The 16,930-nt window shown below is 32.7% G+C and overlaps 1 pseudogene; it reads right to left on the reverse strand.

The window, feature by feature from the left end:
- On the reverse strand, positions 1–15,570 carry LOC143047826 (uncharacterized; annotated as a pseudogene).
- Positions 15,571–16,930: the final 1,360 nt, after the last annotated feature.

The following is a 16,930-nucleotide window of genomic DNA, read 5'->3' on the forward strand; positions in this document are numbered from 1 at the left end:
CTATATACATTCATGATTCAGATGATGACAATATGATTAATACATGTAAATGCAATAGCAGTTTCACTAACTCTTTAAGTAAATGTTCTCAAATGAAATATCAAAGTTTGAATGAAATTTTATGTAAAATGAAAGACAAGGGTGTCAAATTGGTTGTCCTTGAAAAAAATGACCAGTCAAGGTTTTGTAATTTGATTTAAAAGCATTTCCGGTGCACGATGCTTGGTCCACATTCCTCGTACTCCATCTTTGATATCCACATCTGTTGGAATGATGATAATGAACCAAGAATTGAACCTCCAATCCACACGGAATACTTTCTTTCTGGTGGTGCGATAACTTTTGTTTTCATAGAACTAGGAACTATAGCGTCCAATTCCTTCTTCATACGATCTGCAATACCTGAAATAAGTTATGTTGATACTTAACATCTTGTACAAGATAACATGTCATACTTAGTGGAAATATATTATACTTCTAAATCGAGAAAAGAGTGCAGTGCTTGATTATTATTTTATGTTCTTCAATTGATATTTAATTCGTTTATTGCACTGATCAAAATATGATAAGTTTGAGTAAACCCCCAACACGTGTATGTGTCTTTCAAAGTCAGGAACTTCATCGGAGGTTGTCGCAAGTAGAATCTTTATGTTAGTTCTGTGGGGCATTTGTAATTAATGCCAGATCGTTTATGGTCTCATAAAATTCTTTCATTTTAGAACAATTAAGAGCTCGACATAGTATGAAACTGACAACCATATGTTGCCCCTAGATATGCGTTTGTTATTCTATGTTGTGGGATTGCTGTCTATTTGAGTATAACCTACATTACCATGTTTTATAATAGAAACTTACATTAAGCCTTGCCTTAGAGAGGAATGGAAAATATAATAACCTCCAATTCAAACAATTTAACAAAAACATTTTTCAAAATAGTCAGGTATACTATAGAATTTACAATTTAGGCAACCAAAGATATCAAAAGATTTGAGAGCACAAGAAGCAACGTAATTTGACAAAACATTGTAGAACCTCCTACAAAATAACTTACCAGGAAACATTGTAGACCCTCCTGACAGAACGATATTGTTGTACAACTCTCGTCTGATATCTATGTCTGACATCATTACAGAGTTATGGACCATTTCATGGACTCCACAAGATTCCATACCTATATAATATACAAAATTGAAAGGAAAGATAAAGAATAACGAATTTCAGTAATTGATACAAAACGTTAAAATGCACAATGCAACGAGAAGAACCGTAGTAGTTTACCACATGATCAATTATTATTATACCTTGCAATGAAAATTTCGAATTTAATTTTTATTATCATGAAAATATTTATAATTGTCAGTGTCATTGAATATACAATTTGCGAATTTTTGTTTCAAAAGGAATTTGAATTTCTTACCAATAAATGATGGCTGGAACATTACTTCTGAACACCGGAAACGCTCGTTACCAACGGTTATCACAGCTCCATCCGGTAATTCATAAGATTTCTCTAAATTGGATGACTTGGAGGAGGTATCAAGTTCCTGTTCGAAATCAAGTGCTGTATAACACATCTTTTCCTTAATGTCGCGGACAATTTCGTTCTCAGCTGTTGTGACAAAGTTATAACCTCTCTCGTGGAGGATACGTTGTAAATAAGCGGTTAAATCTCGCCCTGCGAGATCAAGACGCTTAATGGCATGTGGTAGTGCATATCCTGAAAAATGATTAAAAAGTTTGTAAATCAATCTATGTTTGCAGATGGATCTTTAATGGGCATTTCTTTGACATTATCATATCTTTTTATAGTCTCGGGCTCCTTTCAAAAAGGATATTTTATTCATTGTCTCTTCTATTATATTTGCTAATTCAGTGATAAAATATTTATTGTTGCATTTTTTTAATCAAAATCCTAATGTTAATTGTGAATTAAGTTAATTGCTTGATAAATGTACAGCGACAAATATTACATATATTTTATACAAACGATTAACATGAAGACATACACATAATTGTTTAATCGTGCCGAATTGAAATCCAAAAATATTGTCAATACCTTCATAGATGGGTACAACATGTGATACTCCGTCGCCAGCGTCTAGAACTATTCCAGTTGTCCTTCCAGAGGCATACAGAGATAAAACGGCCTGAATTTGGACGAAGAAAGCTGGACTGTTGAACGTTTCAAACATAATCTGAAATATAAGGGTTGTATTTTTATAACTGATTAGTGTCTTTTAAGATTTTAGAAATCTTTTTTACATGCATATAGATTCTTTGCAGCTGTGAACAGAATATTATCAACATCTGCCTGTATGATTCAACACCGGTTAATCTAATTAAAGGGGAAATAAAGCAATGTTTATAAATTACAATATTATTTTTTAGTGTTTTCCTCAAATATTTAAGTTGGTATAAACAATTTGTTAAAAAAATCATGTACATAATCTTTTTTCATAAAGAATAAAAATGCAGTCGATGGTATGACACGGCCTTATTCATTGTTATTGCAAACTGTTTAAAGTTTAAACAATTGATTTAAAAATAACCAAAAGAAAACGAATGATTCCTCATACCTGAGTCATACGTTCCCTGTTAGCTTTAGGGTTTAGAGGTGCCTCAGTTAACATAACAGGGTGTTCCTCTGGAGCCACTCTGAGTTCATTATAAAAGGTATGATGCCAGATTTTTTCCATATCGTCCCAATTTGTGACTATTCCATGTTCTATAGGATATTTTAAGGTTAACATTCCACGTTTACTCTGTGCTTCATCTCCAACATAACTGTCTTTATTTCCCATCCCTACCATTACACCCTGCAAATAATAAAGTATACATTGTACATGTTTATTTTCTTTGAATCGCAACAAATACGATACCTTTGTAAGTTCTTCATGCCATTCATCAAAATATTTTGATAAATACTTTTCAAAAGGAATAAATTGATCTTCTAACATGTCTAATAAAATTCATCTTATTTGTAAGTGATTTGATTTTCTCTCTGTTTTTTTTTTAATATTTATAACAACATATTAACCGACAAAAACTTTTGTTAATTGAAATACTTTTTATTAAAAATCATCTTACCTGGTATCTAGGACGACCAGTTATGGCGGGAAAAACTGCTCGTGGTGCATCGTCTCCGGCAAAACCTGCTTTTACCATTCCAGATCCGTTGTCAATGATAACTCCGGCAATGTCTTCGTCATTTATGTTGAAAGGCATGGTTCTTATGTTCTAAAAAGTAAAAATATTGAACATTAGTCATTTTAAAGTAGATATTTCATATATTATTCAAAATGGTTAAACTATCGAAGTAAATAAGATGAAAGTCGCCTGAATATTTCATAATTATAGCGAAAAAATGGGTGAAATAAAAAAAAATTAGTAGTATTATATATAGGACTGTGATAAGATTAAATAACTACAATTCAATTTGATTTTAAAGCTAACGCAGTTGAATATAAACATCAACTTATTAATAAAAGTTAATTGAGAAAAGATACATATTTCAATTTATTTATGAAGCATTATAATATAATTATGATAATTTTTGGATTATTAACAGTACTTACATATTTTTTTTTCCTCGTTAATTTGTATCTATACGCCTGCTTCGATTTTCTTTTATGCCAATCTACAGAATAACTGTTCAATTTATACCAAAACTGTGCTTACTCTTATTTCTGACTATCGTTTTTGATAATTTCCATATATGGGCAAAGGTTCTTATTGTTGGACATAAAAGGATATACCTTTACTTATATTCAAAGAAAGGTCATAACTATTTTTAAACAGGAGTTATGTCCCATTAGTTTTGATTCACAATTTATTTCTACCTGTAATCTATTTTTAACTCTGATTGGAAAATTGTTCGTTATGTAAACAAATCCGTAGATCAGTAATTCTGTATATGGTAAAAGTTTCCAGACTACTGATATTGAAGATTCTATTTCCGTATTTGGAAATTTTCCTTCAGACGAGTATCTAAGAATAAATGTAAACACGACAACAACTAAATCAACATGAATATTAAAATTATTTATATATATGTAGAATAACTGCGTAAAAGGATAATTCAACCCATGAATTAAATTAATTTATAACACATAAAGTTTGTTAGAAATTCTGAAAGAGGAAGACTTAGAGAATACTACTAATTATAATTTATAACATGATATGTTTTTCGTGTTAACTTTATATTCGAAGCGCTATTTGTGGATTTTTCCATCGCAAATCAAAAAGTTGAAAGCCAACTTTGAAGGATGTAAATATATTATTAATAACTAAAACATAAGAACCGATAAAATCAAAAGGAACATTAAAAGTAAAGCCAAATTTATCTAAGTTCAAATTAATTATGCAGAGCGATTTGCAGCTTGAATTCTCCAAATATTTTCTTAATTACTATAATTATAATTGAACTATTAAGACCATTTTTCGTTTTCGCATTGTTGCCTTTCAGAATTATTTTATAGGGCGAAAACATGAAGTTAAAAACGCGAAAACGCGAAAACGCGAGTCAACTTGATGATTTGTACTTCTCTTTCGCGTTTTCATGTTTTCGCAATTTAGCAATTTTAGCAATTTTGCATTTGTTTAACATTTGTTTTTCCAAATCCATTTGTATCTAACTAAGTAGTATGGATTTTGCTTACAAAAAACATAGGTAACCGCATGGTCTTCAACAATGAGTAAAACATATTCAGAATAGTCAGCTATGTAAGGCCCTGAAATAACAAATGTGAAACAATTCAAACAAGAAAACTATCGACCTGATTTATGTTCAAAATAATGATCGAAAAACAAATATGATACATGTATATAGCAACACACGACAACCACTGAATTACAGGCTTCTGACTTAGAACATTGACATACAGAATGTAGCTGTGTTACTTGAATTTGAAGGCACCAACCCTGTCCTAACATAGGACAGTGGTGTAACAGTGCAATATAAGAGAAAATAAATCAGATGAAATGGGCTTAACTCATCAGCTGGATACACAGTAGAAATACATCTAACAAACACACAGAGCAGACGTGACAGGATACCAATGCATCCCCACAACAACACCAAAAGAAGAAAACACTAAGTATAGATCTGCGAGAACTTGCAGTTATTTTATTGTCCATCTTTCACATTTATTTTTGTGTATTTCAAAAGGTTCAGGTTTCAACAATTCGTCAGACTTAATAGTGCATTAACACAGAGGTTATGAACATTTTCAATCTTTAAATTTCAAAACTCTATCATTTAATTACACGCAATTAATAGTCCAACATCCGATTAGTCCAACAACTCATACATTGTACCTAATATCTATTTTTAACTCTGATTGGAATAATTGTATGATCATCATATTAATGTAAACAACAAAGCTGTCAAGTCAGTCAAAATCAATACTTATTTAGTTATCAAAAGTACCAGGACTATAATTTTATACGCCAGACGCGCGTTTCGTCTACATAAGACTCATCAGTGACGCTCAGATCAAAATAGTTAAAAAGCCAAACAAATACAAAGTTGAAGAGCATTGAGGACCCAAAATTCCATTTTTAAAGTTATTACAATTCTGTATATGGTAAAACTTTCCAGACTACGGATATTGGAGATCCTAATCCCATATTTGGAAAATTTCCTCAAACATTACAAGAAGTATTAAGTCAACGTGAATATTGAACATATATATGCGTAGAAAAACAGCGTAAAAGAGAATGGTACTCAAGAATTAAATTAACTTTAAATAATTTAATTTGTTAGAAACTGTGTTAACCTTAAAATGCTGAAAATACCAACTGAACATATTAATATATATCATAATAATAATGTTAATAAGGAACCCTCTAAACAAAAAAATTGAAAGCCAAGAATAAAAATATATTGTACCTAAAACATGAGAACCGATATTATCTAAGGTCACCTGTACTGCAAGGTACCATACTAAAGGAAGGCAGGGAACGTGTTTTGAGGTAATAACTCCGTACATAAAAGCAAAAATTACTGATATGGCAAGAGATACACACTATAAACAGGATGTGTAAATTATAATATAAAACAGATTATATAAGTATTGTGCAACACCACAGTGTTGAGCAATAGCTAGAAATCTGCAACTGCATGGTATTGCGCAATAGCACACTATTGTGCAATATCAAGAAATCTTCAATTGAACAGTATTGTGTAATAGAAATAAATATTCAATCGTATACGTATATAGTACTGCACAATAGCACAGTATTGCGCAATAGCGAGAAATCTTCAAATGTACAGTATTGCGCATTAACACGGTATTGCACATCAGCAAGAAAAATTCTATTGCACAGTTATGCACAATATCACATGCTTGCGTACTAGCAAAGTATTGCAAAATATGACAGTATTGAGCAATAGCAAGAAATCTTCAGTTGAAAATTCATACAAATATTTTAACCAATTTCAAATTGTTCAGATCTTTCACCACATTTATTTTGTGTCAAAAACCCATATAATTCATGTCAAATCGAAATTCAGACAGTATCAAACTTGAATATTGTATCGGGTTCGACCTCTGTAGTCGTATCAGATTTGTCTACATTTTTATTTTTTTTTTTTATTTCGGAGCCTTTTATATCTAAGTAAGTGGTATGGGTTTTGCTTATGGCTGAAGGTCGTGCGATTACCTATAGTTGTTAACTTTTATGTCATTTGGACTCTGGTGGAGAGTTGTCTCTAGTCAATGGCAATAATACCGCATCCTTCTTTTTATTTTACATAAAAAATGCTGCAATTTTGGTTTGATGCTTATTTACGACGGATGTTGTTTGTTAATTAAATGTATATACTAGGAACTGCGTTTAATACATGACTGTATTTATAAAGATAAGAAGATGTGGTAAGATTGCCAATATGACAACTCTCCGGAAAAGACCAAATGAAACAGAAATAAACAGCTATAGGTCACCACACGGTCTTCGACAATGGATTAAACCACATTCCGCAAGGTGTTGCTTAACGGCGGAAACGGAAAACGGAACGGAAACGGAAAGAAACTTTAATATAGACTTAATTTAAGGGGAGAAATAAAAAACTATATGAAAATCAATAGATCTTGTCTTGCTAATTTTTGATAATTAAACGTTTTATCTATTTACCATATATTTTAATATAACAGGCGAAAATGCAAGCGAGAAAATTCGTCATATAAGGTCGCTAACTCCTGTAAGAAGTCATCTGACTGTTTTTACGTGAATGGACATTAGGTAGAGCTCAACATTCCAATAAAATTGAGAATGAAAACGGGGAATATGTCAAAGAGGCAACAACCTGACAAAGGAGCAGACAACATCTGAAGGCCACCAATGGGTCTCCAACGCAGCGAGAAAATCCCGCATCCGGAGGTGGTATCAGCTGACCCCTAAATAAAATTGTGTGCTAGTTCAGTCAAAATGAGCGTCACACTAAACTCCAAAACATATAAATGAGATTAAATTTTTAAAAAAATACAAGACTAACAAAGGTCAGAGGTTCCTGACTTGGGACAGGCGCAAAAATGCGGTGGGGTTAAACATGTTTTGTCAGATCCCAACTCGCCACCTATACCTCTAGCCAATGTAGAATAAAGAAACACATATGAAGCATACACACAGTAAAACTCATTTTAAAAGAAGTCCGAGTCCGATGTCAGATTATACATGTTTTTCGTTATTCATAACGTTTCTTAATAGAAAGCACTTGCATTTTATCCCTATGTTTTAATTTAAGCCATGTCGGCTAACTTGGCTGACAGGCAGGATTATCCAACACAGTTTTTAAATTAGATACACCAATGGTGATTGTTGCAAAGTTTAACCAAAACTATCAGGCGATTCCCTAAAAGACATATGTTCAATAACATTTTGCTTATTAGTTTCAGAGACTGCATATAATGAGGAATTTTGTAAAAGTTAACAAAGACAAAATCGGACGACGAACGCTAAGTGACGAGAAAAGCTCACTTAGCAGGACCAGGTCAGATAAAAAATATATCTCGCAAAGTGTACCACTAAAGACTAAAGCAGGTCTTAGTACCAGCAGAAAACGACCATGACAGAGGAAAAACATTGAATGAACAGTTCACTATAATTGTATCAACCAAGAAGACATCAACTAAATATGTACCACTAAAAAAACCGTTACATCCAAAATGGAAAGACATAATAACTTAAGTATGGGCGAGAACAAAATTAGAATATGGATTCAAAACATAAAAAGTATGAGGGCCAGAAGAAATAGGCCATAGAATGTTAAAAAAATAGACCTAAAAAATATAAAATGAATTAGCAGCTATCATGATTATTGACCATTTTTTCAACAATCATCAATACCAGCTTGATACCCGATGAATGGACAACAGGAGACATTTGTATATTTCCGCAAATTAAGTATCTGAAACATGCATTCTCTGCAAGATGCTGCAGCATATAGTACAGTCCAACATAATGTGTTACCGTCTAGATGATCATAATATCATTCATTAATGGTTTACGTCTTAGATGCATGATTTTTTTATTAGTTGTTAGTGGCTTTGAAATAGCTATCACTTAACTGCGAGTACTCGCAGAAAAGTATCTAGTGGTTTTTCGTTATTGGGATGTAGAAGTACCCGGCCACGTCCAATTGTATTTGTGTCCATCTGAGGAGTTGCGCCTTTTCAATGGATTTTTATAGTTAGTTCGTTCTTATGTTGTAATGTTATACCACTGTCCCAGGTTAGGGGCGGGGGTTGGGATCCTGCAAACATATTAAACCCCGCCACATTCTGTATGTATGTGCCTGTCCCAAGTCATTTCGGGGCCTTTTATAGCTGACTATACACACTTGAGAGGAATTGAATTTTCAGAGAAGAATTAAGCGGCATGATATTTGAAGCAGCGTAGACAACTTGATTTTGAAAACCTTAGGACATGACTACAACTAACTTGGTGATGGCACTGTGCAAATCGTACATATCCATGTAGGCTACAAATTGTTCGCCACTTTTTGCACATCAATTCGTATATTTTTAATTTAAATTTTAGGAGATATAATGCTTTTCCTATGTAACTCCAAACATCATCAATTGACTTCAGTATTGCAAGAATTTACTATACAAATCCTAGAGTATTGTTAAAGGGTGAGAAAGGCTTTGTATAGTGAGAGATTTTCTCAATTTGTTTTCATAAAAATAAAGTATATACAAGTTTCTATTCTAGTTCCCTGGTTTCCATATCGAATTTTGTCCATACACCATTGTCCTATTAGGTTTCTTTTACGTTTTCTTTCCATTATACAAGAAAAGATTCAACGAAAATCACCAATGCAGAATAACGCAACAAGATACACCACAACACTCATCTTGATTCAAGGCAATTAAAAAAGAAAAAAAATGATTAAAAAGATTTCCCCAAAAGTTTATTACTTCACATCCTATTTATAGAATCGAGGCTGATGTCAATCATTTTTAGGCCTATATAGATTGATTTTGTGTTGTTGGGTTGCTATCTTATTGACATTGATCAAACTTTTTAAAAAAAATCGAAAAGACTATCCTGAATCGCACGAACGACGTACACATGACTTTATCAAATATTTCAAAAACAGTCTCAACATCTCCTGGTAATTATTTCAATACTTTATGCTTCAAAATCTTTTATTTTAAATTCATTCCTCTTGGTTTTTCTGGTAAGCATGTGCAATACTATATAAAGCATACCTATGTAGATAAAATAACCAAAAAGAAAAGATATTATATCTCAAACTCCGAAACAGTGGTGACATCTGGCTACGCTTTCTTTTTTGTTAAGAAAGGGAAGTATGACCCGAACGATAACGCTGTATGGAGTTTGGTTATATCTTTCTGTTTCCGTTTTCCGCTTCCGTTCCGTTTTCCGTTTCCACCGTTTAGTAACACCCCATTCCGCATAGTCAGCTTTAAAAGGGCCAAAAATGACAAATGAAAAACAATTTAAACGAGAAAACTAACGGTTTGATTATGTACAATATGATGATTGCAAAACAAATATAATACACAGCAACAAACGACATACACTGAATTACAGACTCATGACTCCTGACTTGAGACAGGGACATATACATAATAGGGCGAGGAGTTTTAAATAAGAACAGACTTTAAAATGAGATGAAAAGGGCCTTACTCATCAAGTGGATACAAAGCAGAAATACATCTCTGACAAGAACACAGAGCGGACAAGGTACCAATACATCCCCACAAAAAAAAGTACAGATCTGCGAGTACTTGCAGATATTTTATTGTCCGTTTTTCACATTTATTTTTGCGTATGAGTATTTCAAAAGGACAAGATTCATTAACATATGGTTATAAATATTTTAGATCTTTAATTACTTTCAATAGTCCAACATCTGATGTGCATTTTTCTGTCAAATAAACACAACGCCTTGGTTAAAACGAAAGTGAAATTCTAAACAAAAAAATTAAGGAGATGCGTTATGATTACCAATGAGACAACTACCCTCTATAATTCAAATAAAGTGGATGTAAGCAATTGTAGACAACCACCCGGCCTTTGACAATGAGAAAAACCTATACCGTACAGTCAGCTAAAAATGCCACAACACGATAAATATATTAGATAAATTCAATTCAGAAAATTAACGACCAAATTCATTATAAAATATTTTACGATTATTTTTCTTACATCAAATTGAGAATGAAAATGGGGAATGTGTCAAAGAGACAACAACCTGACCAAAGAGCGTAAAACAGCCCAAGGCCAACAATCATTATGGGTCTTCAACTTAACGTCGTCCAGAACATGCATGAAATATTTGCAACTGGACGTTAAGAAACATACAATCAATCAATCAACACAGCGAGAAAATCATCCACACGGAAGCACCCTTGCAAGACATAAACCAACGACAACCACTGACCTACAGGCTCCTGACATGTATCGGACAGGTTCATATAAAAAATAGTGCGGGGTTAATCATTTTTGTGAGCGCTCAACCTTCCCCTAATCTGGTAGGTTATGATTATTTTATATTGTTTCAGATCAGTATTTTTTGTAAACCCAACTACAAAGTTTTATTTTACGTAAAGTTGTCTTAATGCCACAAAGGTATAAAATAGAGGCAAATAATATCAAGAGGGAGATTCAAAAGCAACAACAACAAAAAACAAATAAACAAACAACAGTACACAAAAAACTGCATAGAAAACTACAGAATGAGAAACCCATTATAGTTTGCTGTTCGGTGTGATCCAAGGCTCCGTGTTGAAGACCTTACTTTTACCTATATTGGTTTACTTATACAAATTAAGACTTGGATGGCGAGTTGTCTCATTGGCACTCAGACCACATATTCCTATATCTCTATATGACTAATTTGTACAAGTATTTCTATTTTATTTGATAAACTTAACAACGTAAAATGATAAAACATAAAAAACATAGCTTCACTTCACAAATCTTAAAAAAAACACAACGTTTCACTGTATAAATAATATCAAATGACAATGATTTCTTAATCGAGTTACAATTGCAATAAAAGACACATCTATGGAGGCAGCACACGTAACGTTATTATACAAGTCAAGCTGAAAATGTATTTAAAAGCATTTTCTGTGGACAATACTTGGACCACATTCATCGTATTCCATCTTCGATATCCACATCTGTTGAAATGTGGATAATGAACCAAGTATGGAACCTCCAATCCACACGGAATACTTTCTTTCTGGTGCAGCAATGATTCTTGTTTTCATTGACTTAGGAACTATAGCGTTCATTTCTTTCTTTAAACGGTCAGCAATACCTGGAAACATAGTGGTCCCCCCTGACAAGACAATATTGTTGTATAAATCTTTTCTAATGTCAATATCAGACATCATGATTGAATTGTGTATCATTTCATGGATTCCACATGACTCCATTCCTACAATAGAAAAGTATTTGGTTTTTTTTAAGTTATATATTTTTAAGAATTACACTTTGTGAATCCTAAGAGCTTTTCTGTGTTCAAAACTTCACCCGGGACGCAAACGTCTAAAATAATGACAGCCAGGGGTTAAAATAACCGAAGTTCGTTCAAATTTATTTACACTGCAATACAGATTTAAATACTTATATGACGATGTTACATGTGTTCTTAATGATTTTTTTCTTTAAATTTTCTTGTTAAATATAAAAACAAAAAATGTTTTTTCGCGGATTTAAATATGATACAATGGTCTGTGTCCAGTAAAGGAACTTACCAGTAAAGGATGGCTGAAACATAACTTCTGGACAACGAAAACGTTCATTCCCAATGGTGATTAGGGTTCCATCTGGTAGTTCGTAGGATTTTTCAATAGCAGTTGATTTAGAAGAAGCGTCCAATTCCTGTTCAAAATCAAGTGCGGTATAGCACATTTTCTCTTTAATATCTCTTACAACCTCGCTCTCAGCTGTGGTGACGAAATTATAACCTCTTTCGTGAAGAATACGTTGTAAATATGCTGTTAAATCTCGCCCTGCGAGATCAAGACGTTTGATTGCGTGTGGAAGTGCGTATCCTAAAGAGAAAAAAAGATATGTTTGTAACGTAAAGATATACAAGAATAGATCATTACAGTGAATCTAGAAAGAAAATTGTAGCATCCGATTTCGTTGTTTAAATTTTTCTTCTCCTTGAAAAAAATTCTTATGTCGTTTGAAACAGAAAGTAAAATGTAACATCCATATGCAAACCATAGATCGTGTGTACAATTGGAAATATTGAAAAGCAATGTTTTTTTCTTGTAACTTTAAGCTCCTCCCTTTTTTTTGCTATTTAAATGAGAAAACACAACCGACAGGATTGGAGTGTGCAATAACTAAAACATCAATAAGTTAACGCACTCCTCTGAAGATCAACATAAATTGCTATTCATGTTACAAATGGTATCATTACAACATACAAACGACAAAATGCCTCCTATAGTTTGGATAATATATGCAATACATACCTTCATAGATAGGCACAACATGAGACACACCATCACCAGCGTCAAGGACTATGCCAGTTGTTCTCCCAGCACCGTACAGGGACAGGACAGCCTGGATGTTGACATAGAAAGCCGGACTATTGAATGTCTCAAACATAATCTGAAAAAAATGTTAAAAGATGTTGTATTGATATCTGTGTTACTGATGTTGTAAACCAACTTGAAACTTAAATGTATCTGTGAAAAATTCATACACAAAGGGCACACATCATATTTCGATTGTCGACTTTGATACAATGTATATATTTTCGATACTCCTCGTAAAAATCAATGTTCGTTATTCAATGTTAATTATACTAGGGAGACCATGCAGATGAATCTGGAGTCAACATAATAAATCACTACTAATTTTGTTGTTACTCCTCATATCATATTTTCAAATTCAACAGATGACTTCATACTAGATGCAGTATAAATCTACACAATGAATATCATAATGCTTTACCTGAGTCATACGTTCCCTATTTGCTTTAGGATTTAGTGGAGCTTCTGTCAACATAACAGGGTGTTCCTCTGGAGCCACTCTGAGTTCATTATAAAATGTATGATGCCATATTTTCTCCATATCGTCCCAATTTGTAACTATTCCATGTTCGATGGGATATTTTAATGTTAACATTCCACGCTTACTCTGTGCTTCATCTCCAACGTAACTGTCCTTATTTCCCATTCCAACCATCACCGACTATAAAATAAAATAAGTTCATGTGAAATACATACATGTACATGTCCTATCCTTTTGAAAATCAGGATCTTAATACAAATTAAATATTGAATTTGATAATTTCATGAACCATTGAAAATATAGTCAACCAGAACTGTCTTTCAATTTTTAAACAAGTGTGTTGAAATTAAAAAGCTAAATAAATGCCAAAGAAAGGGGAACGTCTTGGGTGCAATGACCTTGCAGTGATGCGAAATGTTTCGCTCTAAGTGTCTGCCAAGAAGAATACGAATAAAAAATAACTCAGTTTACAGGTTCCTCGATATTTGATCATTATAGCATACCTTAACTGCAATATTTTTCAGTAAGGAATATATATCATATCTGTTATATATTGTTTCCCTTCTAAACGTTTTTCTCTTCTTTTTTTTCACAAAAAGTCTGAACAGTTTCACCTGGGTTTTATAAATTTGACGGTCATACACCCAGTGTTTAAACGAAAAAAAAAATAAACAACAATAAAATAACAATAAAAATGTTAAAAATAATTAAATGATGAAAACTTACCTGGTATCTAGGACGACCAGTTATGGCCGGAAATACTGCTCGTGGTGCATCATCTCCGGCAAAACCTGCTTTAACCATTCCGGATCCGTTGTCAATGACAACTGCTGCAATTTCATCATCATATACGTTGAACGGCATTTTGTAGATTATAAGGTATTCTGAAAGACACAAATATCACATAAAACAGAATTCATGTATTATAATATATTTTTCGAAGCAAGAAGTCAAATTCAACGAATGCAGGGACATTGGATTTTCAACTTTATCATACTAGAAGAAAGAAATATTGAAAAATTATGAGTGTAAATGTACTAAAATGATATAGGAAGATAGTGTGAGTGCCAATGAGACAACACTCCATCCAAATAACAATTTATAAAAGTAAACCATTATAGGTCAATGTGCGGCCTTCAACACAGAGCCTTGGCTCATACCGAACAACAAGCTATAAAGAGCCCCAAAATTACTAGTGTAAAACCATTCAAACGGGAAAATCAACGGTCTAATCTATATAAAAAAAAATGAGAAACGAGAAACACGTATAATTACATAAACAAACGACAACTACTGTACATCAGGAGTCGATTTCACAAAAAAAACATTCGACTAAGATTGATCGTAAGTATACTGATTTGTTCCTGACTTAAAACCAATCTTAGTCGTAAGGTTTTTTGTGAAATCGACTACAGATTCCCAACTTAGGACAAGCGGGATTAAACGTTTTAATGGTACCAAACCTTCTCCCTTTTTCTGAAACAATAGCTTAACATCACAACATAGAAAAACACACGATAAAATATCAATTGGCAGGCTTAACTCAATCAAAAAACGTAAATTAACACACTATGAACGAATAAATTTGATCTGCGATATCTGAATGCAAATTCACAGTTAATAAAATATTAGGGACAAACATTCAAGGCCAAAAAGCAAACAAAAAGTCCAAACAAAGCCATGGCAAGACACCACCGTTTTAATAATGTATACAGGTAAATAAAAAATAAATTTGTCGTTTTAGGTACTTATGTGTATAAAAGTATTTCAATAATTAGGATACCCCGAATAATCAAGTCGTTATATTACGATCACTTCGATCACTCCATTAACTTAATGTACTAACCTTTTTTCTTCCTTTTGATTTATACAGATCTTTAAGTCTTCAAAACTTACATATGCCTATCAATCTTCAGGTTGCTCATTTTATACTATATTGGCTGCGTCATCTCTTTGAATACTTCTCTGCGAGTTCCCATATATGGAGGAGAACTGTTTTCTCATTAGACATAAAAGGTTACACATGTACCTTATTCGAATAGTCACATTCTGATCTAAAAGCTATTTTTACCGATCCGTTTTTATCTTAATTCTAAATTTAGTTCTTACAGGTAGATACATGTATGTATACATATACATAAATCTACATTTAAAAAAAACTTCTTATTCCTAATATGGATATTTCTATAATAAGTAATATAGCTATAGATTTTCAGGCTTTTGTCTAAACTTATTGATCCTCAGCAGAAAGATAGGACAAGTTTAAAAGAACTTTTATTCATGAAATATAATCAAAAACTAAAAATGTATTCAAATACCTTTTTGTATTTAATAACGTCTTTGAGTGTAAGTATGGAATTTAATATTCTGTAGGAAAACAATGTCAACAGTAATTCCTGTTTTCTGTTGAGGTGGGAAAATTCATTTGATAATATATAATTATATAACCTCATCAAATAATCACCTGCTTGGAAAATTACATGTTTATGAATCAGTTAACGTTGATTGATGTTTGCTTAGAGTCCAGTAGACAACATCTAAAATCATTCGGAAAGAAAGGAACTTAATAGAAAATACATATCTTGGTGTTGTTGTTGTTATTGGCTTTAAATTAGCTACAGTTAACTGCGAGTACTCTTAGATCTATATTTGGGGTCTTTTTGTTGTTGTGAGGAAAAAAATTGAGAATGGAAACGACAGGAGCCTGTAATTACATTGTTGTCGTTTTTTTTTTGTTGTTTCTCATACCGGGTATTTGTTTTTAAAAGTTTATTATTTTATATTGTTTGTTCTTCTATTGTGTTGTTGCATGTACTATTGTCTAAAGTTACGCGGTAGTTGGCCTGCCGCCCTCAAAAATGATGAACCTCAACAAATGGAAGTTTTTAACGACCTTGACTGGCTATACCAAAATGATGAACCTTTTTCATGTAAGGGCCTTTAATAGACGTATGTTACACCATCTTCACAATGTACTTCCAACAGCTGATGTGCCAGGTGGATTGTACCATTATATTGATTAGGGAGATAATCAGCCAGGCCAACCCATTTGACTGAATAAGGGGGTTATCAGCTTGATAGATAAAATACTACACAAATTCGTCTAAAAATAAACGGATCTTTGAAGAAAATGTTTTTAAATGTTAGGACCTACAAAAAAAAGTTCACAATGACTAACTGTTCTGGCAGTGGTCTATATATAACTATTGTCTGAATTTATAGTTTCGAATAAGCCTAAACCAATAAATGCCGATAGTGTTCGAAATAAAGATGACATCAAAACGTAGGCAAATCTTAAAACACAACACAGTTATCTCCAAACCGTCAGACCTTTGGGTTATCCGAGTGAATAGTGCGTCGGTACTTTCGTTCTAGCATGGCCTAAATAAAAGATACGTCACTTCTGGTTGCAAATGTA

Source organism: Mytilus galloprovincialis, chromosome 10, assembly GCF_965363235.1.
Source record: "Mytilus galloprovincialis chromosome 10, xbMytGall1.hap1.1, whole genome shotgun sequence".
Lineage (NCBI taxonomy): Eukaryota > Metazoa > Mollusca > Bivalvia > Mytilida > Mytilidae > Mytilus > Mytilus galloprovincialis.